At 42.2% G+C, this 19,132-nt stretch overlaps 1 pseudogene; it reads right to left on the reverse strand.

Annotated features, from left to right (window-relative positions):
• Nucleotides 1-6,458: 6,458 nt before the first annotated feature.
• On the reverse strand, nt 6,459-7,928 carry LOC147432415 (uncharacterized; annotated as a pseudogene).
• Nucleotides 7,929-19,132: the final 11,204 nt, after the last annotated feature.

Genomic DNA, 19,132 nt, shown 5'->3' on the forward strand with positions numbered 1-19,132 from the left:
AATTGAGCTTGTGGGTAGAGTTTTTAGGGAGCTTTTGAGTGGTAGTGAGTGAGGTGAGGAATTCAAGTAAATTCCTTGTGTTGTGTTGAGTTGTCTGGGTGTGTGAGTGTGCGCACGACATCTTTTGCTCCATCATCCTTTGGCGATCCCGCTGGGGAGCGGAAATTTGCCGGTTGTGCACCCAGGTAAAGCGGTTTTGCTGTGAAGTTCGAGCTTCATTGAAGAAAAGTGGTGGTTTGTTTGAGGTGCAAGACTTCAAATTTTGTGGAATTACTAACGCAAGGGAGAAGGGACTTCAAAGGGATGGCGTATAGTCGGCCAGTGTTTAGAGGGAAGGAGGATGTGAAGGACTGGATTGCGGACTTCGAATGGCATACGCTTGGTATGCACATTGTGAATGATGAAGCAAAGCTTCATGTATTTCCTCTTGCGCTCAAAGGAGAAGCTCGCGAGTGGTTTGAAGGTTTATAGGAAGACAAAAAGCAAACATGGCAGCAGGTGAAGCTGGCAATTTTTGACAGGTTTGGGAAGAAACTAACCACAACAGAAGCGACGACAAAATTGAGAGGTTTGCAGCAAGATGTTCATGCTAACTTGAAAGAGTTTTTGCAACACTTGAAAGGGCTTTGGGTTCAATTAGAGGCGGCATCCCAAGTACCTCCAGGGGATTTCTTTAAAGTGCGTCAGTTTATGGATTGTCTCCATCCAAGTGTAAGAGAGAAGGTCGATCAAGATGAGCCTGCTACATTTGAAACAGCTATGGAAATTGCCGAGGCCAAGTGCAAGAAGATCAAGAGAAGGTGGGAGCAAGGCCTAACACATACTGAGCCAGTTGTGGTGCAACCGATGGTCCCTGTGACAACGGATGATAGAGTGGAGCGAGTGGTTCAAGGTCCAGATCCTGTTACGGTCCGGGTTTTGCATGATCTTGCTTGTCAGTTGCAAGAATTAAGAATTAACGTAATGAATAGGAACCAAAGAGAGGAGCGGCTAGCTGGGAGAGGCAAGGGATGAAGGCTACAAGGTAGATGCTACAATTGTGATGAAGAGGGTCACTACGCCCCTGATTGTCCTGAACCACCAAGAGAAAGAGGAGGGATATACCCCTTGTATGTACGTGGTCGAGGAAGAATAGAAGAAAATCATCAAGAACGGGCACTAGAAGCACCGCCGCTGCAACAACAACCGCAATCGTTGCCTGGAAATGGAGAAGGTAGGGCTATCAACGTCATTACCCTTGAACATCAAGATGTGGATGTTTTGGCCAATAAGAGAGCTAGGCATGATAGGGAGAAAGAGACAGAAGAAGAGAGGGAAACAAGAGCAAGGAAAGAAAAGGCTAAGGTAGAAGACAAACCAGAAAGTAGCAAGAGGCGGCGAAGAAGGAAAATTGGTCCAAAGGACTACCTCCTTGGCCAAGGTGTTGAAGACTATGATATTGTCGACGACATACGAAATCAAAAGGCAAATATATCTTTTGGTCAGTTTGTGGCTTTGAATGCTAAATTGAGGAGGCAGTGGACCAAGTGTGTGAGTACGCGGCTCCCTTCCAAGAAGGAAAAGCGTCAAAGCATGGTGTCATCTTTGAGGGTTGGTCACCCACTGGATATGGTGCCAATAGTTGAAGCCATGCTGGGAAAGAAGACGGAAATGCAAGCATATGTGGATGGTGGTGCCCAGGTGTGTGTCATGACCGAGGCTATCATGAAAGAAGCAGGTGTCAAGATGTCAGTGAATGCTTCGATCCGTATGAGGATGGCCAACCACAAAAAGGCAAGGTGTCTTGGAATAGTTGAAGATGTGAGGATTAAAGTCTTGGGGATTGAGTGCTTGGTTGATTGCTATGTGATGCAAGCGGGTGAGAATGCGTATCCAATCATTTTAGGGAGGCCATGGCTTATAACCCTTGGTGCTAAGCAGGATTGGGGCACGGGCTTGATCACCATCCCCGACAAAGAGAAAGGAAGGACCATTGTCTACAACATGAAGACACACGAGAGCCGTACACAGCCCCTAGTGGAGATGCAAGATACGGATTCGACGGAAACCACATCATACGATAGTGATGCTTCGTCTACATCATCAGAAGAAAGTGTAGAGGAAGGCTTGATGCAATTATGTCCTGATCTTTTTGGGATAAGTGTTGAAAAGGAAGCATCAATGCATGATGTGAAGGTCAAGGAGGAGAAGGATAGTCCAAAAGCAATTGTAGAGTCTACCAAAGTGAATGTAAGGAGTATACTAAGAGAGGACTTGACAGAAAAAGAAAAAAAGGAGTATGAAGACATGTTTATAGAGTTTCCAAAGCTATTCGCCACTGAATATACAGAGTTGCAAGGAGCTAAAGGAGTTGAGCATAGAATCAATCTAAAAGAAGGTGCCAAACCAAAGGTTCAAAAGCTTAGGAGATTGGGGGTCATTCATGAGAAGGCACTTCATGAAGAGGTGACGAAGCTTTTGGAAGCAGATTTCATCTTTCGAGTGGAGGAGTCCGAATGGGTCTCTCCAGTTGTTATTGTGCCCAAGAAGAACGGAAGATTTAGGATATGTGTCGATTTCAAACCTTTGAATGTTGCCACAAAAAGGAATCATTATCCACTACCCTTTCTAGATGAATTCCTCAATCAGGTTGTAGGTCATGAACGTTACTCAATCATGGATGGATTTTCTGGCTACTTTCAGGTCTTGATAGCAATTGAAGATCGATTGAAGACGACCTTCATTACTCCTTGGGGTTGTTTTGCCTACAAAAGAATGCCTTTTGGGGTGGTTAATGCATATGCTACCTTCCAAGGATGGATGAATAGAGTGTTTGGTCCCTACTTGGGTAAGTTCATTCGTGTTTTCATGGATGACATTGGGTGCTATAGCTCAAGGGTCACACATTTGGAGAAGCTGAGGTTGAGTTTTGAAAGGCTTCAACAAGAGGGTGGGCAACTCAATCCAAAGAAGTGTAAGTTTGCTCATGCCAGAGTCCATCTTCTAGGACATGTGGTTTCCCAAAATGGAATAGAAGCTGACCCAGAGAAAGTTAAGGCTTTATTGCTTATGGATCCGCCCAGTAACACAAAGGATTTGGCATCATTTGTGCATAAGCTCGGGTACTTGTCACGTTTTTTATGGATGCTATGTCAGTATGTGTATCCTCTCCAAAAATTGAGTCAAAGAGTTCAAGGGTTTGAATGGAATGAAGACATGCAATAGGCTTTTGATGGTATCAAGGAGGTATTGTGTGCTTTACCAACAGTGAGTCCTCCCGACTTGCAGTCGATTTTCTATGTATCTATTAGTGTGGGATCAGTAGCTTTTGGGTCGGTTCTCTTACAAAAGCAAGGAAGGAACTTCAAGCCAGTTTATTTTGAGAGCAAGATGAAGAATGTAAGCGAGTTCTCCTACACGGAAATGGAACAATGGGTATTCGCATTGGTTCTTGCTTGTCGAAGGTTTAAAACCTATTTGTTGCCCCAAAAGTTCTATGTGCTCACCACATCGAATCTCTTGCCGGATGTAGTACAAAATTTGAAGCCTAGCAAGCGCATCTTAAAGTGGACTTTGGAGCTTCAAGAGTATGAGTTTGAGTTTAATGTGGATCATTCTGTTAAAGCTCACTTGGCAGACATAGTCGTACATAAGGGGGGCGAGCTTCCATCTTACCCAAGGGTTGACAAGGATGATCATGAAGAGGAAGTAGATATTACAGATGCGTATACAATGATGTTTGATGGTGCATACAGGAAAGTTCTTCAAAAGGAAAGTGGTGGGGTAGTCATTAAGAACCCAAAAGGCGATGTAATCTTTTCTAGAGCTTACGATCTTGATGAAGCTGAAAGTAACAATGAGGCCGAGTACCTCACGCTTTTCCTTGGGTTGAAGCAGTGTGTTGAGTTTGGACTAAAAAGGGTCATTGCAAAAGGGGATGCATTGCTTGGTTTGTGGAATGTTAAGATAGACAATTTGAAGAAGTGGTTCTATGGCATCAAGAAGCTTTTGCATGAGTTTGAGAAGATATAGTTTAAGCATGTTCCTCGTGACCAGAATAAACAAGCTGATGAGTTGGCTAGGGACAAGTTGGATGCCTTGGTAGCTTCTTTAAAGGTCAAGGAAGCCTTGTATGCAGGAAGGGAATCATTGCAAGATGTAGAAGTATATCTTGGTATAGGGCAATGTCCAGAGGGCATGTCAAAGGTTCGGCGTAAGAGAATAGTTGCAAAAGCAAGAAACTACACATTGGTAGGTGAGGATCTCATGCTTTATGGCAAGGATAGCATTTTGAGAAAAGTGCCGTACAAAGAAGAGATAGGCTTGATTTTGGAGCACTGCCATGAAGAAACATGCCACATTGCTAATGTGTATGGTTTTGGGCGATCCACTGTTAGTAGAGTTTTTAGGCAGTTATTGAGGCCATGATGTGATATAGGAACACATTCATTCGCTCGCCAAACACATCACAAGAAAAGAAATTGGTGAAAGAGGGCTTCGAAGCAAAGCAGGGCTTCCCCAATTGTTGCGGTGCAATAGATGCAACACACATTAACATGGAATTGCCAACTAGTGAGCTACACGCACATTGGTTCGATAGGGACCGTAATTACTCTATGATATTGTAGGCGGTGGTCGACAGCAACTTGCGTTTCCTCGATGTCATGTGGTATGCCTAGTGTCTGCAATGAAATCCGTGTGCTACGGAATTCATCATTGTACAGGAAAGCACAAACCAATGTGATTCTCGATGGCCCAGCAATTACGGTGGAGCGGCATCGAATTCGAGAATACATTCTAGGAGATGGTGGTTACCTGAACCTGCCATGGCTTGTCATACCATTTCCTGCTGCAGAGCACGATAATATCTTGCAACAGTTCAACTACAAACTATCAAGTACATGAATTGTTGTGGAGCGAGCATTTGGTAGGTTTAAACAAATGTGGGGTTATCTACAACAACAGGTGAGACAACCTGACGTGGAGCTCTTGCCAAAAGTCATTGCCACCTGTTGCATTCTACACAACGTATGGGTGGACTTTGGTGCACCATTCGATGATAATACCATTGTCGACGTGGAGCAAGCTCCACAACCTTTAGGAGTTGCAGTCAGGGGATTGACTACCAGAGGCGTCCTGCTCGGGTACATACGATATGGTCACATGGACTAGTTTGTAGCACTCTGTAATCTATGATTTGATATGGACATTGTTTTGCAGTCTATACATTGCTTTGATGTCTATAATTTGATCTATACATTGTTGATAATTTATAATCCGAATGTGTCATTGAGTTGGGGAGGGGAGAGAGAGAAATGGGGGAGGGGTGGGGGGGGGGGGGGGGGGGGGGGGGGAACACAATGCATGGTGCATAATGTGTATCCATATTTGTCCATGATGCACCTTCATCTTTTGTTTTTGGGGTGTTTTTGGGGGGGGGGGGGGGGGGGGGGGGGGGGGGGGGGGGGGGGGGGGGGGGGGGGGGGGGGGGGGGGGGGGGGGGAGGGGTGGGGGGGGGGGGGGGGGACACAATGCATGGTGCATAATGTGTATCCATATTTGTCCATGATGCACCTTCATCTTTTGTTTTTGGGGTGTTTTTGGGGGGGGGGGGGGGGGGGGGGGGGGAGGGAGAGAGAGAGAGAGAGAGGAGAGAGAGGAGAGAGAGAGAGAGAGAGAGAGAGGGGGGGCCCATAGTAAAAAATGCTTCATTAAGTTGTGTGTTGGGAGAAAGGGGGTTGGGGGGGTTGTTGTGGTGGGATATATATATATATATATATATATATATATATATATATATATAATATATATATTATATATATATATATATATATATATATATATATATATATATATATATATATATATATATGTATGTGGCACAATGCACAATGCACAATGTGTGGTAAAATGGTAGACACACAAAATTTTTGGCTTTTGGCAGTCATTTAATATAACAAATAACAAACTAAAAGCAACAATGCTTTAAGTTTGGGGTTTTGTGTGTTGGGTGGTGTGTGTGTGTGTGTGTGTGTGTGTGTGAAAACAGAGAAAGGAGGAGAGAGAGCAAGAGAATTTCAGATAAAGAGAAAAGTGGGCAATAAATCAGAGTACATTTTAAGAGAAGTGGCTTCCTATCCTTCTGGAAAAGGGGGGGGGGGGGGGGGGGGGGGGGGGGGGGGAGAGATAGAGAGAGACACAATGCAGGGTGCACAGTGTGTGGGAATCAAAATTTTGGCATTTGGCAGTCACACAAAAAATCCAATTCAGTACGGTTGATGATCCAAAAACACACTATTAAGTATTTAAAGATCTCAACCAAATAACAAACTAAAAGCTTTATTGTCCAATTCAAATAGTATCCCAATAGTGAATATCACATCCACAGTCATGCAATACTAAAGATGTTTACCAAGTAACAACTACTCAATGCAAATAATGATAAATAAACAAACACCTAGGAATTCAACCCACAAGTATTACTCTCTCCATATCGCCAGGGAGGCAATGGAGTCGGCCACTCGGTTCAAGGAGCCACAAATTGCATTTGCACTGTCACGAGTGGCTTCGTTTCTCGCCTCCTTGATTTCTAGCGATCTCGTTCCCCTAGAGTCTTCATGTGCGTCCTTTCGGTCCTCTGAACTTTGCAACACCACTGCCAAGTTCTTCGTTGAGTCCACGATCTCCTTGATGTTGTTGCCATTCACCTGTGAGCGCCGCTTTCGTTTGATCCCTCCTAAGTTTCTTCTGCTGATGCGTCACTAGGCCCAACACCATCGTTCATGGCAAGAGGCGGTGTTTGTTGCTCGCCTGTGTTGTCACCATCACCAGGCATGGTGTGGTTGTCTCCTTCGTCGCCTATATGCGAAGAAGTACAGAAATTAGGGTGAAAGCAACAATGCCAAATAAAAACAGTAGCGAAAATAAATTCAAGGACCGAATTCCAATGGGACTTGTATACCTAGTGGCGTCGTGTCATCCTCCATAGAGTCAACCAACAATCCCCCGATGTCGGCATTGCAGTCCCTGCCAAAAAGCATCTGCATTTTGTTGTAAAGTTTTAATGGAAAGTCTTCTACAGGTAGTCCTTTTTGTGCACCGCTCGGTTTGAGTCATTTGCCAGTAGCTAGACGATCCTCAGGGAATCCTCCTCTCATAGTCACTGAGCCTATTGAATAGGGAGTGTACTTTCTCCCACTTCATTTTGCATTGTGCCTTATTATGCATCACACCTCGTGCTTGACAGGTCTCAGCAACCACTTGCCAGCGGTCGCGACGAGTACGCTCATAAAGCCCTCCTTCACTCTGACGTACTTGTACTTCTTTGTTGGCCTCGACCAAAGTGATGATCTCGTGGAGCCGCCAATTAGTTCGTGTAGTTGTTTGTGGCGTTTGGGTCAATGAAGGCACTGGTGCTCCCTCAACTGAGGTGTTGCTATCACTAGGGATAGCAATAGGAGCTAACCTAATGCCTGGCGGTAGGCCCTGATGGGAGGCATGCTTGATTGGTGTTGGTAGAGCCGATGCTGGATGTGCAGACAATGGCAGTGACATTGTGGTCGGCAGTGGACACGGTATTGAAAGCAAGGATGGCCTTACCGGAACTGGCCGCACCCGAGGTAAGAGGATAGGTGGATCAAGGCATAGTCCAATGTCTACGAAGACCGATCGGGATGGTGTTATTGAAGGCCCCCAAGCACATGAGCCGCTCAGGCCTCCGATTGACGATCTAGCTTGTCGTGGATGCAAGGTAGACCCCATATCAAGGAGTTTTGTCGAGGTGATCCCTTTTGTGGCACCATTGGACGGACTGCCGCAGCCAACTCTTCGATCGTCGACATCGCTTCATCGAGTAGGGACTCCATTGGCTGGATAGAAGAAGGCACCTCCTCGCCATCATCACTCCATTTGTTGTTGAGATCCATCGGCAAATTCTCTCGAGACGACATGGCTGCAGAAAATCTTAGAGAAACATTACAAAAAAATGGAGTGGATCATTATTGACATCAATATGCAGCAGCCCTCCACGGCATTGTACAGAAAACCTTACATAATTATCTCCCATACATCAAACTGAAAAGAGTGGCAGTAGTTACTTAAGGTTGATTTCTTTATCAAAATCATGGAATGATTAACCACTTAGCATAGCAAAATAATTGCAGCAAAGCACACGCTCATTTTGGTTACATTTATGAAATCACACAAATGATTAATCACTTAGCAAAGCCAAATAATGGCATCCAGTTATAAAAATTAAACCACAAACCCTTTTGAAACTGCCTGTAGAGGAGGCAACACCATAAAAATTTACGCCAGTTAGGAGGAGAGGAAAGCGATGCATGCATGCATGCTGCGGAGAGAGAGAGAGAGAGAGAGAGAGAGAGAGAGAGAGAGAGAGAGAGAGAGAGAGAGAGAGAGAGAGAGAGAGAGAGAGAGAGAGAGAGAGAGAGAGAGAGAGAGAGAGAGGAGAGAGAGAGAGAGAGAGAGAGAGAGAGAGAGAGAGAGAGAGCAGCAGCAGCAGCAGTTAGCTGATGGACTGAAACGGAAGCACGTTTGTGTCGTTTTGGTGGAGCTAAGGAGCTGCAAACATGGCAGTTTGGAGATGCAGAGCGCTGCAGGTTGCACATAGCAAGGGGGGAGAGAGAGAGAGAGAGAGAGAGAGAGAGAGAGAGAGAGAGAGAGAGAGAGAGAGAGAGAGAGAGAGAGAGAGAGAGAGAGAGAGAGAGAGAGAGAGAGAGAGAGAGAGAGAGAGAGAGAGAGAGAGAGAGAGAGAGAGAGAGAGAGAGAGAGAGAGAGAGAGAGAGATACCTTTGTTAGCTTGCAATCGTGCAATTATTGCAGACACTATGGTGCACTTTCAACAGCACAATGCCGCGGGATGGATGAAGGTAAGCGTGTAGTGGGAAGAGCGCAGTCCCCAATTTATCTCCTTCGTGCATGGTTTCCAATTTTGTTTCCGGTGACAATGAAATCACCACTGCCACTTGCCAGTCTAAAGGGTGATAGAGTGGTGTGGAGGGTGGGTGAGGCACCCCCAACAAAACTTCGGATAGCTCCTCCAATCTCGGTGGCAAGCCCTCCACAAACACTATGGGACTCCCACACCATGCGGAGATGTCCCTCCACAACCACTTCCTAGGCCCCTATGGGGGAGCGCTCTAACCATTCTTGTTGCCGGTCTTGCCCACTTGCCCCGATGACCCGTTGCTAGTTCTGGCACCTTCTGCTAAGCCCTAATCATTGCCACTCACGATCGTTGTTGCGATCATCAAACTTTAATCACCGCTGCCCTCTGCCCCCACTTTCCCACGCATATGTGCTATCCACAATTGAGGGGACGCTCAACACCCACCTGTACATTATGTTGAGTTGCAGTACCTGTACGCTGCACTACAACACATCCCCAATGCCATGCAAGTCAGAACTACACAAACCTAATCTACCAGCTTTCTCTTCCTGTTGTAATACATTGCTTTTGAGTTGAATGTTGTAATGGGAATGGCCTATGGACTTTGAGAATAGCGAAGTCAAGAGAATTAGAGTGAGCATTTTTGTGACATTACTTTGAGAACAATGTATAGTTGTTGGTTTTGATTCTAGTTTTTTGGCGTGCTTTAGTGGTTTAAAAGTGAATCTAGATGGTTTGTCGTGGAGTTTTGTGTTACTAGTTTGAATATACCGTCGGCTCCAGTGACTACACCATCTAGAATGTCAATGTTTCCAGCACAAAGTTCTACAATTAAGCTTGGTTTTAAGTGAAGTTTTTTGTGAAGACCTGCTGTCAATTTTGGATCTATTGGTATTTGAATAGTTTTGCTGCAAGTTTTTGCCCTTGTGTCTTGTGCCTGAATAAAAAGTGGTGTCCCTATGGTAGTGTTGAAAATATGCTGGTTGTGTAGGTCTTTATCTTTGTTTGCATAATAAAGGTGGGACACCATGGCTGGATGAGGTACTGTGCGCATGTAATGCGTATTGAGGAACAAAATGTCTTCATTGGTGTGTTTTGAAATGTGTATCCTGTTGAGTATGTCGATGAATGTCTTATTAGTTTGTCTCATGGTGCTTGTTAACTCATAGCACTTTATGCGGTCATGCCAGAAAGAGGGTGAGATAGCTTCGAGCAACTAAGGTTTTTTGGAGAAAATCCAAGAGTCGCGTACTAGACTAGCTTGGTAAAGATCGCCGCACAAGACAACATCAAGATCACCGAATGGAAGGTCGTAGTTGTTTTTTATTGCGCGTAAGCGAGAGTCTGCCATAGCGAAGAGGTTGGTTCCAATCAAGGACACTTCATCGAAAACGGCTAACTGCAAGTCTCGATAAAGCAGCCGCAGTTCATTCAGCCTCTCAGGCGATAGGGAAGTGTCAGATGATGTGAGTAGTGGCAAGTGGAGGGGCGCCGAGTGGATAATGGTTCCACCAATGTTAAAAGCAGCCTTGTCCGTGTATGTCATTAGCAAAGCTTTTGTAGTTGTTGGGCTGGAATGTGATCTGTGGTTATAGAAACATAGAAGCCCTTGGACAATCAAAAGGAGGGTGAAATTTTTTCCTGTGCCTGCGCCTTCAGTCAGGAAAACGTGGATTGGTTATGTGGAGAATATACATTTTTTCAGCATAATAGCATCAAATATTAGCCTTTGTTGGGAGTTAAGCAGTAGAATGCTCTTGTAATAAATATCATTTGGTTGGAGTAGTATTTTTATGGCTGGTATAGTGTGTGTATGCAGTTGGCGGTGTTGGATATTTAGTTCTTGTGTGATGTTAACATGATTATGGGAGGAAATATTAGATAGTGTCATAGATGTCGAAGGTGAATTGGTGCCTAATGAGTTGGTGTTAAGGTTGTCTTTCAGTGTTGTGGTTTTGTTGTATTTAGATTCATTTGTATCAATGATAGGTTTATTTTGATTGTATACATCTTTCCATGTGAGTCCATTTGTTAGATGTTGTGGGTTCTTTGCGGCATTATGTTTGACATATGGTATAAATTTGGTTTGGTACATTTTTTGTATGCGTTGCTTGTTGTAGTGTATGTGGAGGCAAATTATGCCAATGATATGGCATTGAGCTGGGCAGGACGTAAAGAGTATTTATCTATGCTTGTCTCATAAAAGATTTTTGAGCTAGACGGGCCTATGTTTTGCAGGAGGTGTTTTCGCTTGAGAAGCATTGTTCTCTCGTGGAGAGGGTTTGTGTTTATGAATATAAATTCTTGAGTTGCATTGTAGAGAGGTACAGAAAGTGCAATATATACTGCTTGTTGTGAGCTTATTTACTGTGTGTTTAGTATTGTGTTTCCTATTTTTCAAAGTGTATTAAATGTAGTTGCATTGTTTTGAATGCAAGAGTCAAATTGTTCTTTGATTGCTTTGATGAGTGTGTTATCAAATTTTGTATATGAGGTGAAATAGGTAGCTGCTCCGTGTGCATTTAAAATGTATTGTACATCTAAATTCGCATCCATAGCTTTGAAATGGTTGGATTGAAATTATTTGTGTAAATATCTTTGATATTTCTTTTCAAAAGTGTTGGGCATGAGATTGTGGATGCTACAGCTTGGATGTAATCCTCAAATCGAAGGTCCATAGATAAGAGCCATTGTTTGAATGCAATATTTGCTACAAACGAAAACATCACAAGCCCTGCAAAATAGCAAAAACAATATACTACAAGCCATGAAACGAACAAATCTGCATACCTCGAATCACACAACGTATAGTCCAAGTTGTAAACAAGCAGAGAGAGATAAAGAGCAAGATAGATTGAGAGAGTACGTGCAAGTGCACCTCCTAGAGCGGAGTGCTACGCCAACATGGCGAGAGAGAAGAGGGGAGAGGAGAGGAGAATAACACAGACACTGGGTGAAATCTCCCCCCGTGCAAGAGTCAGCATTTCCCAAGTATTTATTTATAGATTTCTTGAATGCCCAAAAATGAGTACAAACTGGCCGTCCGGACATAGTTGGCCAAAGCTCATAAAGAGCACTTGAATAATCAAATATACATAAAATGTAATATCCGTCTGCATTATCCATTATCTGCTAATGCTTTTGCCACCTGTCAGCTACAAAAGATAATAAAATATCAATTCTATAACATACCTCTCCATTGGAAAGCAGCTGTCCTCAGTTGCGAAGATAAAAATCTGCAAACAATACTTGTCAAAAACAATGATTAAAAATCTATATCAAATAGTAAAAGAAAAATCCATAAAATTAGACACATTGATTATGCATGTCGTCATCCACATTTAGCAAATATGTGTGCTCCCATCATAGGTCGCAGTGGCATGTTATCCATTCTAGTTGGCATCTTTTCTCATTGACATGCATCACATTGTCGAACAAACTCCTTCGTGTCAGCAAATAAAGTTGGCCATCAAATGTCTGCCATCAATATGGCCTTAGATGTGGTCTTGTGACACTAGAATAAGCAGTGTCATACACTGATGAATCAGGATATCATTGGTCACACTCATCATTGTATAAATCAATTCTCATCAATCTCAAGTTCACTTTCATAAATATTGTCGCGACAAAAAATCATCATATACCAATTCCAAATCCAAATCCAAAATATCTTTCATTTTTTATACCCGGGTAACAAAATCATACCAGTTACAGTGGTGGCCAGCCACTACAGCCTGATTTTGTGATCGTATTGCCTAAATCGACGAATCTACACCAATAAGACGTGCTACCTAAATCAGCGAATCTGCACTAATGCTGCCTAAATCGACGAATCTGCATTTGATGTTTTTTAAAAATAAAGAGTCTGCTATTTATCAATGTGCTACTTACATCAGCGAATCTGCACCAAGATGAGTATCTACACATTGCCTAAATCGGCAAATCTGTGTGTCCGTGACCAATGGACTAGACAAGACATAAAAGAGAAAATTATTTACTACCTGTTTGACAAAAAATCACAGTATTCTCAGGTAAAAAAGTACTTACAAATGGTTTGTCTAGTATCACAAAGCACCTTAGCTCTCGTGGGAGTTGTACGACTTAATGACAATTCATCTCGATAGAAATTGTATTCAGTGTAAGCAGAAGACACAATGTTAGTGATGGTAAATTTTCACATGTCATAAAAGAATGCAGATAAGCAAAATATCCTTGTTGCAAACTCCTTGAGCTTGTTCCGCATGTATACAAAAAAAAAAACATCGTACAAGAGAGTTGAGAAGGTGAATATTATCACAGTAGTATAATAATCAAGTACATTGCAGTATGAGCAGATGAGAGATGATTTATAATGACGATATCTTAAAGCAAGGACAATTAAAATACTGCAGAGAACCTTGCAAAAGCAAAAATTGCTACCTTGGGGGTTCATTGATATGAGAGTACGGTGGTTAGCTTTATCTGCGATAGTATTTCGCAAAGGCAAAGAAGTAAAAATGATTTTTGAACAATTGAAGCACACACTAAATTCATTAACATTTACAAGTTTGTAATGAGAGTTTGTTTACAACATAGGAATGGTAGTCAGTAGAGATTAATGTTGTGTGAAAACGATAGGAAGGTGAAATAGTAGTTCCAATGAAGAAATTAATGATGGGGCCTTTGTTTAAACTATTGTCAAAATAAAACTGGAAAAATAAAAAAAACATTAAAATATATGACCTTTTATGCATCATGGTTTACCTTAATCAGCTACAGAGGAGTACTAATAGCATGGATGTCATATAGAAGCAAATAAATGAAACTATATCAAGTAATAGGTAACAAAAATTGCACTAGCATTATACCATATGATGGGACATTTAAGTTAAAATAAAAGAATAATAATTTTTATTATTTTTTGTGGTGTATTTTTTTCTTTTAAAATAAATAAATATAATAAATATATCACTTGTTTAATATAGTGTCACCTAATACTAACAAAGAAATGAGGACCCTTAGACATGTGCACATTGAGCCGGGTAGACTCTTAAAAAAAATATCACTTGAAGTATGGAACATCTATATTCATGACAAACTCTAGAATTTATTCAAGCTAGTAAATACCACTAACTTCACGTCCTGTGGACAAATATTACTTTTCTCTCAGTAAAGCAATTAGCGGGTAGCTTATCCTTCTTGTCTGGAAAGAGGTTTATGAACAATGGCATCATCACATGTACTAGAAGAGAACATGCATTATAAGAATACATATTTATATATATATATATATATATATATATATATTATAAGTATATAGCTGTGCTAGATTGTGTTCAAGATCTTTGGGCTACACGAGCTATTTGTTTCATAAATTTCAATTATAGATGACTTTTAATTTGGGTTTGGTATTTCAAGCCCTAAGAGAAGGATTGATTTATCAAGGCAACCGTTATGCCAAGTAAAGCAAATTTGAAGAAAACCCTTTTTAAAAACAACATATATCAGAGATATTGGTCACGTTATAAAGAGATTTTATTAGCCATAGTAGCCATAGCCTAAAGTTGTGATGAAAAGCAATATTGTCATCAACAATGCGCGTGGGTCTCCGGCATCGGAGAAAGTATTGTCGTGGGCGTCGAAGAGCATCCTCAATATCTTCGTGGGCGTCGAAGAGCATCCTCAATATCTGTCGCCGGAACAAGTCGTAGTGGGAGGGGGAAGAGAGATAGCAAAAATGAAATGTTATATTACTCATCTTCAAATCGGGAAACTTATATATGAAACAAAGCTGATACAATTCTTTTGGATCAAAGCCAATGTCTAAGTACTAAAACAAAATGAAGTCAAGTGTGTGTATAGGAGTGGTGCGCAATTTGTGTGCTACCATAGCTTGATAGGGCAGAAGATGGGTGGGAACCACTCATTGTTCAAATTATTAAGGGGGACAAATGAAAAGGTTTTATTTTTTTTCTTTTGTTAAGTTACCTGCACTCCCATTCTGAACCCATTGCACTCTCTCCATGGCAGCGGGCGCCACCACCCAGCTCCCTCATGCTCTACAGATCGGCGGTAGTGGTCTCGGTCATGTGAACCCCGACGGGCTCGCCGCCTCTTCTTCCTCTTGATCGGCATTCCTCATCTTCGCTTCCGATTGAAGTATCAGGCAGACCTTCCTTCATCAGCATGCGGGCTGCAAATGACATCGCTGACGTGTACCTACTGAGGGTCGAAATCTCAGACGTGCGGCCATCGTTGCATGCCAGAAATGGAATGTTTCTGCATGACATGCAGAATCAAGATAGCTCAAGAAATACGCATGCTTGCATCCGGCAACTCGGGTATGTCTCCCCTCGTGCTGTCTCCGAGTCTACGTACGATAAAATCAGTCTTGACCCTGATGCAGGATCGGTACTTCACCGGCGAATCGATACCAACTGTGGACGCGCCCTCTTTTTCTGCAATCTCCAAAACAACCTGTATCGATTGTTGTTGAATGACATTCAGTGTCCCAAACTTGAACCTCCCAACCTACACAGCAAGTGCAGGTGGCTCTTCCGAAGGCTTAAGGGCCTGTTTTTTTCTATGTGCATACTCACGTGTGTGTGCAGGGGCTTCCTTCTCTTTGGATTTTTTTGCATAGCCTATTGGTGACACATTTCTTGTGTTCGTCAGCTTGGTGTCACTGCTGGTAACTAGTTGTAGGCATATTTGTGTGTCTAACGATAACTAGTAGGCATGGATGGGTGGGAGTCAATCATAGACGAGTGGTCGTGGGAAGCACGCAAGGATAGGTTGGAGGGGTGGTTGTTAACAGATGCACCGAGGTGGTGCAGGTAATCGAGGGTGACTATATATATATATATATATATATATATATATATATATATAACTACGGCAGCAGAGGAAGAGGGCGAGTTGGTAGGAAAAGAGAGAGAGATGTTAGTGTTCTGCATGCGCAAGGAAGGGACATGGGTAGTTGGAGGACTGATTGAGTGTCACGAAAAAAAAGTGATATATGATAATTGAAGTTGGCATGCATCTGTACTGAAGCTAGTGGTCATGATTGCGGTTGGCGACCAGAGAGAGAGAGAGAGAGAGAGAGAGAGAGAGAGAGAGAGAGAGAGAGAGAGAGAGAGAGAGAGAGAGAGAGAGAGAGAGAGAGAGAGAGAGAGAGAGAGAGAGAGAGAGAGAGAGAGAGAGAGAGAGAGAGAGAGAGAGAGAGAGAGAGAGAGAGCAGTTGCACAAGCTTGCGGCCATCGTCAAAAGGCTTGCCAACCTCAAAAAGTCTTCACCCAACGTGGCAATAGGTAGAAAGAGAGGAGAATTGGGAGGTGAGAACGGCATGCAGGTAGCTGTGATGGGTTCGATGAATGGCGGATGAGGGAAAGAAAAAGTATGATAGCCACTCTTAACGTGAGCTTGTGTGTAGTGATAGCGCATGTGAGCCAGCTTGAGGAGGCCGCCAGATGGGTTGGCCAAAATGACACGGTTGGTGATGACTCAAAGGACGTGAGTTGCGGCTGCCATGTAGTCATGACTGGCCATTCAGGGAGTGGGGTGCTAGCTTGCAATTTTCCTTTCCTATTGCCACCCGCCGTTGCTCACAACCAATGTGGTTGTTGTCGGATGTATGGAAGGTTATGGCAAGAAAAAATCATCAAATTTCGCGACTTGTTGATCGACACTCACAACCTCTCTTCCCCTTACGCAATGGTGGGAGAGAAATTGTGGGACTTCTTTCCATAGACTCTAAACTCATCGTTTACAGACTTGAAAGATTGTTACATCGTTAAATCTTCTCGAATTCTTCTTCTTCTTCTACTTCTTGTTCATCGAAACTCTATCTACTTTCCTCTTCATAAATCTATTCTTCCTCCTTTTTCCCCTTTGTAAATTCTCTGCTGGATTTCTTATCAGCTAACATGCAATTGAAATCTAACATTTCTCACCTTTTATCATATGTTGTGAGTCTAAGGCGACCCTTGATATCATGAAAGAGATTCTATTTTCATGACATTTTATCTAAGGTCACATGCTATTCGATTCCTCTCTTGTTATTGCATATTGCCTAAGATCCGAGCATAAGATTATGTTTAATCTATTCTATCAATATGTTTAATTAACATAATTATACTAATAATCACTATATCATAATAATAAAGAAAGGGTTGCCTTCAATTTTCTAAAGATCACTATCTATCTCATACAATCGACACTAATTATTATAAGTTGAAGCAATTAACGAAATCTACAATCATAAGGAAACAAAACACTTAGCTGCTACTTGTTAAAAATCTTTAGTCTTGGAGCGTAGCCCACCCACTGCTACGGACGGAAACATCACGAGCCTTGCAAAATAGCAAAAACAATATACTACAAGCCATGAAACGAAAAAATCTGCATACCTCGAATCACACAACGCATAGTCCAAGTTGTACATGAGCAGAGAGAGACAAAGAGCAAGATAGATTGAGAGAGCACGTGCAGGCGCACCTCCTAGAGCGGAGTGCTACGCCAACACGGCAAGAGAGGAGGGGAGAGGAGAGGAGAATAGCACAGACACTGGGTGCAATCTCCCCCCGTGCAAGAGTGAGCATTTTCCTCTCGCACGTATTTATTTATAGATTTCTTGAATGCCCATAAATGAGTACAAACTGGCCGTCTGGACATAATTGGCCAAAGCTCATAAAGAGCACTTGAATAATCAAATATAAATATCCTTCTGCATAATCCATTATCTTCTGATGCTTTTGCCACCTGTCAGCTGCAATAGATAATAAAATATCAATTCTATAACAATGTTGGCTTTATAATCTAGTAGTAATAGGTTATCTTTGATTTGTTTGTGTTTCTTTCTTTTGTATTGGATATTTTTATGTTGAGAACGACAAGGTTCTAAAATCATGCATCGGGTAGCAAGGAAAGTCAAAGTGGCATCCCTTGCGTTTTCTGAAGCAAGACTTCTCATGCTTGTGTGTTTGAATTTCTTGTAAATCTATAGGAAGAAGCATGTAATCAGTTGTTATGTACTTATGAATGAAATCCACAACATCTTCTTTGGGATCTTTTCCATAAATAGGAGCATTTTCTATCCATAGTAGCCCATGATCATGTTGGCTACCTCGGCTTTGAAACTCGGTAACAAAAAAGTAATCTATGAGTTTTTCTAATATGGTTATATCGTTGGCTAGCAATTTCTTCATCCCATTAAACCGGTTCAAGTAAAAGCGGGTTGTTGTTACAGGGTCGGCTCAAACCAAATCTCGTATGTATGATGCTTCTGTTTGAGTGCTTGCATGCACGATGGGGTTGAGCTTAGTAAGTGCTCTAATCAAAGGTTTCCAATGTTTCATAGCCGCAAAAAATGTGACGAAAAATGTTGGTGGTCCGAGCTGTCTAATCATAGCGAAAGCATTTTTTTTCCAAATTTTCCTTGTAGTCAGGTGGGAAGACAAGACCTTCTCAATGTTAGTATCTCCAACAACTTGTGCGGACACTAGTGTATTGTGATTTAGCTTGCCTTTGCGCATACAGATCCAAATGGACCCCATGATTTTTTTAATCATTACTTTGACTGTTTTGAAAAAAAGTTTCTCTATATTTAGGGAGAATCTTCTATCACTGTGCATAAGTTCCCATTGAGCCACATGTTGATGTTTATCCATAGTAGGGAAACTAAGTTCTTCACAGTATTCATCTTTGAAAATACTCAAAGGACTATTTTCCTTAGCAGGAGCTAAAGAGAATATTTTGTCATTGTGATCAACTACTTGTTGTGATGACTCAATTCCATGGAGCATGACATATGTGGCTAGATCATCTTCTTCTGGTGGTTGATTTTTGTCAGTAGAAACATCAAGCAAAGGCAATGCACACTATGGAAATGGCTTAGCCACTCGTTGTTCAGAGCAATTTTTTCGTTCTTGTATACAGATGTTTGCAATAGCTGAGCAGTGGCTTTCATTGTAAGAAATGGCCGGACAACCCCGAAAAGCTAGCAATGATTGTACTATAGACGGTGTCTAATATCCACTAGTATTGAGGCTTCATCATGAATAAACCTCGGAAATATTTGTTGTGTTCTCCCCAAGGATGTCAAAACATTAACAATGCTACCTCGTAATCCAAACTGACCATCGTATGTAAGCTCCCTAATTTTGACGGCTTTCTAAATGATTTAACTTCTCTACTATAGGCAAGGGGAGGTTAAATCCTATGGAATTCAATCGAGTGAGTAGTGCACCATGATCTTACCTTTTACGG

The sequence above is a fragment of the Adiantum capillus-veneris genome, chromosome 20, assembly GCF_014529385.1.
Source record: "Adiantum capillus-veneris isolate H3 chromosome 20, ASM1452938v2, whole genome shotgun sequence".
NCBI lineage: Eukaryota > Viridiplantae > Streptophyta > Polypodiopsida > Polypodiales > Pteridaceae > Adiantum > Adiantum capillus-veneris.